Source organism: Medicago sativa, chromosome 3, assembly GCF_051527215.1.
Source record: "Medicago sativa cultivar Bolivia chromosome 3, Bolivia_mono, whole genome shotgun sequence".
NCBI classification, from domain to species: Eukaryota; Viridiplantae; Streptophyta; class Magnoliopsida; order Fabales; family Fabaceae; genus Medicago; species Medicago sativa.
In genome coordinates this window covers 24082526-24090084 of record NC_140751.1, presented here as the reverse complement: position 1 = coordinate 24090084, position 7559 = coordinate 24082526, and positions in this window count along the sequence as shown.

Sequence of the window (7559 nt, the reverse complement as noted above, 5' to 3'; positions counted from 1 at the left end):
CCTTGTTGATTACAGTACAGTTGGTTTTCTCAAAAAGCACATCATAACCATTATCACAAAATTGACTAATGCTCAAAAGGTTATGTTCAAGACCATCTACCAACCATACATTATTAATTGAGGTAGAGGAATTACCAATAGTTCCTGTACCTATGATCTTGCCAGACTGGTTGCCTCCAAATTTTACATTTCCTCCCTCTTTCATTGTTAGGCTGAGGAACATGGACTTGTCTCCTGTCATGTGTCTTGAGCAACCGCTGTCTAGGTACCATGATATTTGCTTTGGCACTGCTCTTAGACATACCTGCATCATTGACATTTTCAGATTTAGGTACCCATTTTCCTCTGGGTCCTGGAAGGTTAGTACTTGAGGCTTTACTCTTCACTTCTTGTACCTTGTGCTGTTTGTTGGGTTGCTTCTGATTAACCATTACCTTCGGTTTTGGTACTTCAGAAGCAGTAACTGTCTTCTTCTGAAACTTAGACTTTAGAACCTCAGATTTTGGTTTCACCAGACTCTGAGGAACAATTTCTGATCTTTTCAGGATCCTGATCTTTGAAGTCTTGGAATCAGATTTGATCATAGTCTTTGGCTTAGAGTTCTTTGGCTTTGAAGTAATCTTAGCCTTAGATCTAGAAGCTTCAGGTTCTGATTGAACAACAGTTTCCAACTCAGCACCTTCAGGTACAAAGAAGGTTTTCAATCCTTCCTTGATGCATTCACAACATGCTTTGAGATTGATTTCATTAGGTTTCCCTCTTGAAAAACCAATCCCTTTTCCATTGTTTCTGTAAATGCTATAAATCATAGAAGCCACTCTGCTTCTGTCAATGCCATACATGATAAAATCTTCAAGAGCAATTTCATGGTTGCTTAAAGGTTTTTCATTACACTTTTCTTGTAACTTCTGACATAAGAACCTGAGCTTATCTTCATAGGTTTTATAGATGAAGTCAAAGCCCCTAAGTCCTTCTTTAGAAGCTTTCAGATCCAATAGAGTTGATTTTTGTTGTTTTACCAAAACAACATATTTTTCTTTTAAATCCTTCAACTCATTGGTTCTTACTTCAAAATGTGTAAGAAGTTCTTTAAGTGACTCAACAAGTTCATTTCTGGGAATCTTAGAATATACCTCGTTTTCCTCTTCAGTATCTGATTCTGATCCAGATTCTGAAGTTGCTGTAGCTACTAACCCAACAACTACCTTTGCATCTTCATCAGCTTCCTCTTTATCAGATCCATATTCACTTCCTAAGTCATCCCAGGTTGCCATTAAACTCTGCTTAATCTGCTTCTTGAATTTGCTTGGTTTAAATGTTGACTTCTTTGACTTGTCCTTTGACTTCTCCTTCTGAACATCAGGGCATTCAACAATAAAGTGTCCAGGCTTCTTACAATTGAAGCATCCCTTCTGATCTTCCTTCCTTGAGCTTCTGGAGTTACTCCTTTTAGTTAGAAACTTTCTGTTTTTCCTAACCAGATACTGAAGTCTGTTGGAGATCATAGCCATCTCAGCAGCATCTTCTTCAGAATCTGAACCAGATGGTTCTTCTTCTTCAGATTGAACTACTTTGAGAGCTTTTGATGACTTGCCTTTGGATGGAAGAGCTATTGATTTACTCTTCTTAGTAGACTCATGTTCATTAAGACTTAACTCATGAACTTTGAGAGAACTAACAAGATCTTCGACACTTAAAGTGTTTAAATCTTTAGCTTCCTCAATGGCAGTCACCGTTGGTCTCCATCTGACAGGCAAGCTTGTGAGTATCTTGCTCACGTGGTCAGAAGCAACATAACTCTTCTTCAGGATTTGTAGCCCAGAGACTAAGGTTTGAAACCTTGAGTACATCTCCTCAATAGTTTCATCATCCTTCATCTTGAATAACTCATACTGATGTACGAGCATGAGAGCCTTTGCTTCTTTGACCTTCTTACTTCCTTCATAGTTTGAACAGAGAGAAGCAAACATAGCTTTAGCAGTGGATTTGTCACACATCTTCATGTACTCTGCTTTAGGTATAGCAGTGACAAGAGCTCTTCTGATAATATGATGCTTCTTGTAGAGTTTCTTCAACTCATGAGTATGTTTCTTTCTATCAACAGCAACTCCTTCTTCATCAAGAACCAAGTCACCAACACCTTCAGCAAGTTTGGTTTTCCAACCCATAGTTCTTCATCTAAGCTCATGATATAACTATAGAAGTTGGTTTTCCACTAAGAAAATTCTTCAGCATCTCCATTGAACTTTGGAATCTTTCCAACACTGGATTTCTTACTGTCACTATAATCATGTGAGACATTATTATAGCTAGTTTGACCAGGAGTAGGAGTAGGAGATCCACCAGACATATTTTTCTCAGATCTTTTACTGTTGCACGGTTAAGTATTAAACAACAGACCAAGGATCTAGATACCAATTAAAGGTGAGAAAAACACAAGAAGGGGGGTTGAATTGTGTTTTGAAAACTTCTTCGTTTCTCCTAAAAACTGAACACTCTAATCAGAAGCTAGGCGAGACAGCTTCTGAAGTGAGAATCAGAATCTAAATGCAGCGGAATAAAATAGAGAGAGAGAGAGAGAAGAAGAATGACACAAAGCAATTATCCTGGTTCCTTCCACAATCCGGAAGTAGTCCAGTCCCCCTTGCACTTCCAAGGAGATTTCACTAGAATGTAATATTTGATTACAATTGCTCAAGCACACATCAAGAGACTTCCTTTGCTCAAGCACACTTTCCAAGAGTCTTCCTATGCTCAAGAACACAATCAAGAGACTTCTATGCTCAAGCACAACTGCAAGAGACTTCTAGACAAACAAAATTACACAGAAAATTGTTTGAGGTTGAACACTTGATATACAATCAGAGGTGCTCACAATACAAATCAGATACAGACTCAATAACTTAAGAATTTCTAAGATATAAACTTGAAAACAGAAATTCTAAGTGAATGCAGAACAATTTCAGCAGAGGTTTGGCACTTGTAAAAATATTGAGAGTCTTTTGTTCAGCATTACCAAATCTCTATGTCTTCACTCCTTTATATAGAGGTGTGAAAGAGACGTTGTGAAATTGCCAACACATCAAAGAGTCGTTGTTGAAGCTTGATCTTTCACCAATGATCTTTTGCTTGATATGGTTGTTGTCATATGAAGAACCAATTTGAAATCCATTCACATTGCGAAGAAACATCTTTGCAGGCATAGCTGTTATTCTGGAGTTGTTTTCTTGTCTTGTAGCGTGGACACAAAACAGAGTAGTGGAGAAGGTGGTTGTACAGTTCGTACAAAGTACAATGTCAACTCTTTTTGAAGATAAGTTTCCAAAGCCTTCAAATCTTCACCAAAATGACCGTTGCAATCATCCACTAGTCTTCTGCAGTGTTTTCGAATCCAATAGACAGCTTTTGAAGTGTTGATCCTTGAATCTTCAGCTTGTGGTGATAATCAGCTTCTGATGAGCTTCCGCTTCTAATGAAGTCGCTTCTGAACTATCAGCTTTTGATGACTTTCAGCTTCTGATGACTTTCAGCTTCTGATGACTTTCAGCTTCATATGACATCATTATTCTTCAGGCGCGCTTTGTCTTCAGATGCACTTTCGTTTTCAGATGCACTTCTTTTCAGATGCTTTCAAGCTTCCTTTTCTTGATTCCTTAGCTCTCTTTTTGTTCTTCAGAACCTTTATATGATGTAAATTTTTAACTATGGTCCTGTACACTTGAACAAATATTAGCTAGTCCAATTTACAATTTTTAATACCTTGTTATCATCAAAACTCTTTAAGGTTCATTGTTAAACACATTTTGTTCCAACACAATATTCAATAAGTACTAAACACATCATAGAGAACCTTTACCAAACATCCAGTGAACCTTATACCAAGAATTACACATCATATGTTGAATTCTGTTGTAGATATGTGAGGAACAGAAACTGTTGAATGTCATAAGCAAGTAACGAACACCAGCAAAATAATCTCAGATTGCAAGAGCCAAATTGCAACACAGAACGCAAGGCACACAGAAAACGAATCTGAAACCAAATGAGGAAGATGAACGACGAATCACAAAATAGAATCAAAGATGGAAACAAAAGATTTCGAGCAAGAAACTCGAATCGAAAACGAAATTGAATTAGAAATTGAAGGAGAAATGTTCGATTCAACATAAAGGAAGGAGAACGAAAACATAACCCTAAGATTTGGGGAAAAAACGAGAAGCACGACATCTGAGTGAATTGTGAACAAAATCACGAATGAGGAGATACACAAGAACATGATATCATCAAAAGCGAATCGAAGACGATCGATTAGAAAAACGAAAGTGGAAAAGGAAAGTGAACGAGAAATTGAATCAAAGGGTTGAAAGCAATAAATTGAATCGGGAAGAAAAAATGAACGAGAAAAGGAAAGTGTGAATGACTTGAGAAAAATATATTTTCTCGGGAAAATGCAGAGAGAGAAAAATTTAGAGAGAGAAAGAAAAGGAAAATTGAGAAAATTGGATTTTTTCAGAGAAAATGCAGCGGAAAATATCCTTTAAGGTGGATACCAAGTTAGCTCTGATACCATGTTAGGAAACATGGCATCCATGGAAGGAATGAGAGAAATAGATCAAAGTTATTTGTATTGATGGAATATGAATATTACAATGAGTGAAAGTTGGTTACAATGTGACACCTTAAGCCTATTTATAGGCACTAACTAACTAGTAACTATATGACTAACATACATATCTAATATGGACCTGTCCCCGTGAGCATAGCTCAGTTGACAGGAACATGCATTGTTATATGCAGGATCGGGGTTTGAACCCCAGACACCTTAGTTATTCATATTAAAAAAGGTGAATTCTAGCCACTAAACTACTTGACAAAAAAAAAATATTAGTGGACCTGCAATTTTTTTCAATATCCTCAAACTAAGAAGAAAGAGGGAAAAATAGAGAAGATTATTTTCATCTGTCACTAATTTGTTTACAAATCAATTTTCATTACGGGGCGTTTTTTCACTATATAAGTCAAATTTGAGTGTTTAAAATAATTGTTTGAAATCTATCCAATTCAATCTCTATCCAAAAGTGACCGATGTGGTGTTGTGTGTTTGTGAATGGTAATTTTCTTGAAAGTATGAAATTCAGGTTTGAGTTAAACATGTCCCTAGCTTTGTTCTTTAAAATAAAAAATATATAATTTTCTCGCAAATCTTTATATTTTAATATTTTTAATTTTAAATTCAGCCCTTTTAAATTTTTTTTTTTTTGAAAACTCGGTATCCGATCCAATAATCGACGGTTAGTATTAAATAATTTTTTAATAAACGACTTGTTTAATTATTTTCACATTCGAGTCCACACTTAAATAATAAAAGATAAAAGACATAAAATAAGAAGATTTATTAAAAAAAAAATATATCAAGTAGAAAAATGCAATAATATCATTGTTTATATACACGAAGAGGAATAAGCATAACGCTAAGATGACAATAATAATTACTCGACAAGGATAGTAAAGTCCTCCTTATTTTTCCTTAACACCTACAATAAATAATGAAATATAAAAATAAATACTGTAAAAATCTCTCACGCTATCAAGTATACATAGATAAACTCCTAACAATCATCACTGTATCGTAAAACGGCATTGCAGGGGAACAAGTCAGATACCACTTGTCTACTTCCATGAAATACATAAGAAAATAAGTGGAATCATCATGTGTTCAGTGCTTGAAGATGGCGAGCATTGACAACACAATTGAAACTCCGATCATAGCCACTGAACTTGTAACAGATCCAGCAGCTCCAGCATCAGGACCTGGTGCCGGAGCCAACGAGGAACTGAGGTCTTGGGCAGAGGCCATGGTGGCAGCGAAGATGGCGACGAAAAAGAAGGAGAAAAACTTCATAGCTGATGATGCCATTGCAAAACTATGGAATAGTGATTGAAAATGAAAAATTATGAAAATTGTAAATATAAAGAGAAGTTGTGAATGTTGAAAAGTGGGAGATATGAAAATTGAGAGGGTGTGGGAGTATTTATAAAGGGAGAATTATTTAGAGAAGTGTAAGGGGGCAACAGATAACGTGGACAGCTGGAGCTTGTGAAAATATATTATGAATGATTTGGTCGTTAGATGTTTTTATACGTTTGTGCGCTGTGTGAATGTGCTGTTTAGTTTTGTTAAAGTTAAACAACCAAGTAGAATAGAATTATCATGGAGTGAATAGGCAATTTCCCCCCGAAATTGTAAGTTTCATCAATTACCCTCTGTAGTTAACGAAACATCAATTACCCCCTGAAATTGCATAACGTTAATCAATTTATCCCCTCTGTAAAAATTTTTGTTAACTGTTTACGATTATGATCAATTACCCCCCTGAAATTTTACACTTATGTGCAAAATGCCCCCTAAACTTGAAAAATTTAAAAAAATTGAAAAAATTCTGGAAAAATATTAAAAAAAATTAAAAAATTCTGGAAAAATGAAAAAACAATAAAAAATTGAAAAAAATATTAAAAAATTCTGGAAAATTGAAAAATTAATAAAAATGAAAAAAATCTGAAAAAATTTAAAAAATCTGGAAAAATTAATAAAAATAAAATAATCTAATAAAATGAAAAATAATGAAAAAAATAAAAAAGATTAAAAAATTCTGGAAAAAAATAAAATTTCTAAATTTCTAAAAAAATTAAAATTCTGGAAAAATGAAATTTTCAAAATTTTAAATTTTAATGAAATTCTGGAAAATAAAAATTCTGGAAATTCTCGAAAATAAATTTTAATGAAATTTTAAATTTTCGAATATAAAAATGAAATTCTGGAAAAATGAAATTTTTTTGAAATTTTTGTAATTTTCATTAGTATTTCTCAAAAAAATTTCGGGAATTTTTGTGTATTTATAAACCGAGAATAAGGGAAAAAATATGTGTATTTATAAACCGAGCTTAGGTTTTTTATGTATTTTTGGAAATTTCAAAATTTTCATTAGTATTTTTTCCTGGAATTTTTGTGTATTTATAAACCGAGAATAAGGGAAAAAATACACTGAAAAAACCTAAGCTCGACATATATACTAATCAAAATTTCGGAATTTCGAAAAATACATAAAAAACCAGAATTTCAAAATTTCGACATATATACTAATCAGAATATTTTTTATTTTCCAGAAATTTTTCATTATTTTTCATTTTATTAGATTATTTTATTTTTTTAATCATTTTTTATTTTTATTAATTTTTTCAGATTTTTTTTAATTTTTCCAGAATTTTTAAATTTTTTCAGATATTTTTTTTGTTTTTATTAATTTTTCCAGATTTTTTTAATTTTTTCCGTTTTTTTCATTTTTATTAATTTTTCAATTTTCCAGAATTTTTTAATATTTTTTTAAAATTTTTTATTGATTTTTCATTTTTCTAGAATTTTTTAATTTTTTTTTAATATTTTTCCAGAATTTTTTCAATTTTTTTAAAGTTCAGGGGGCATTTTGCACATAAGTGTAAAATTTCAGGGGGGTAATTGATCATAACCGTAAACAGTTAACAAAAACATTGACGGAGAGGGT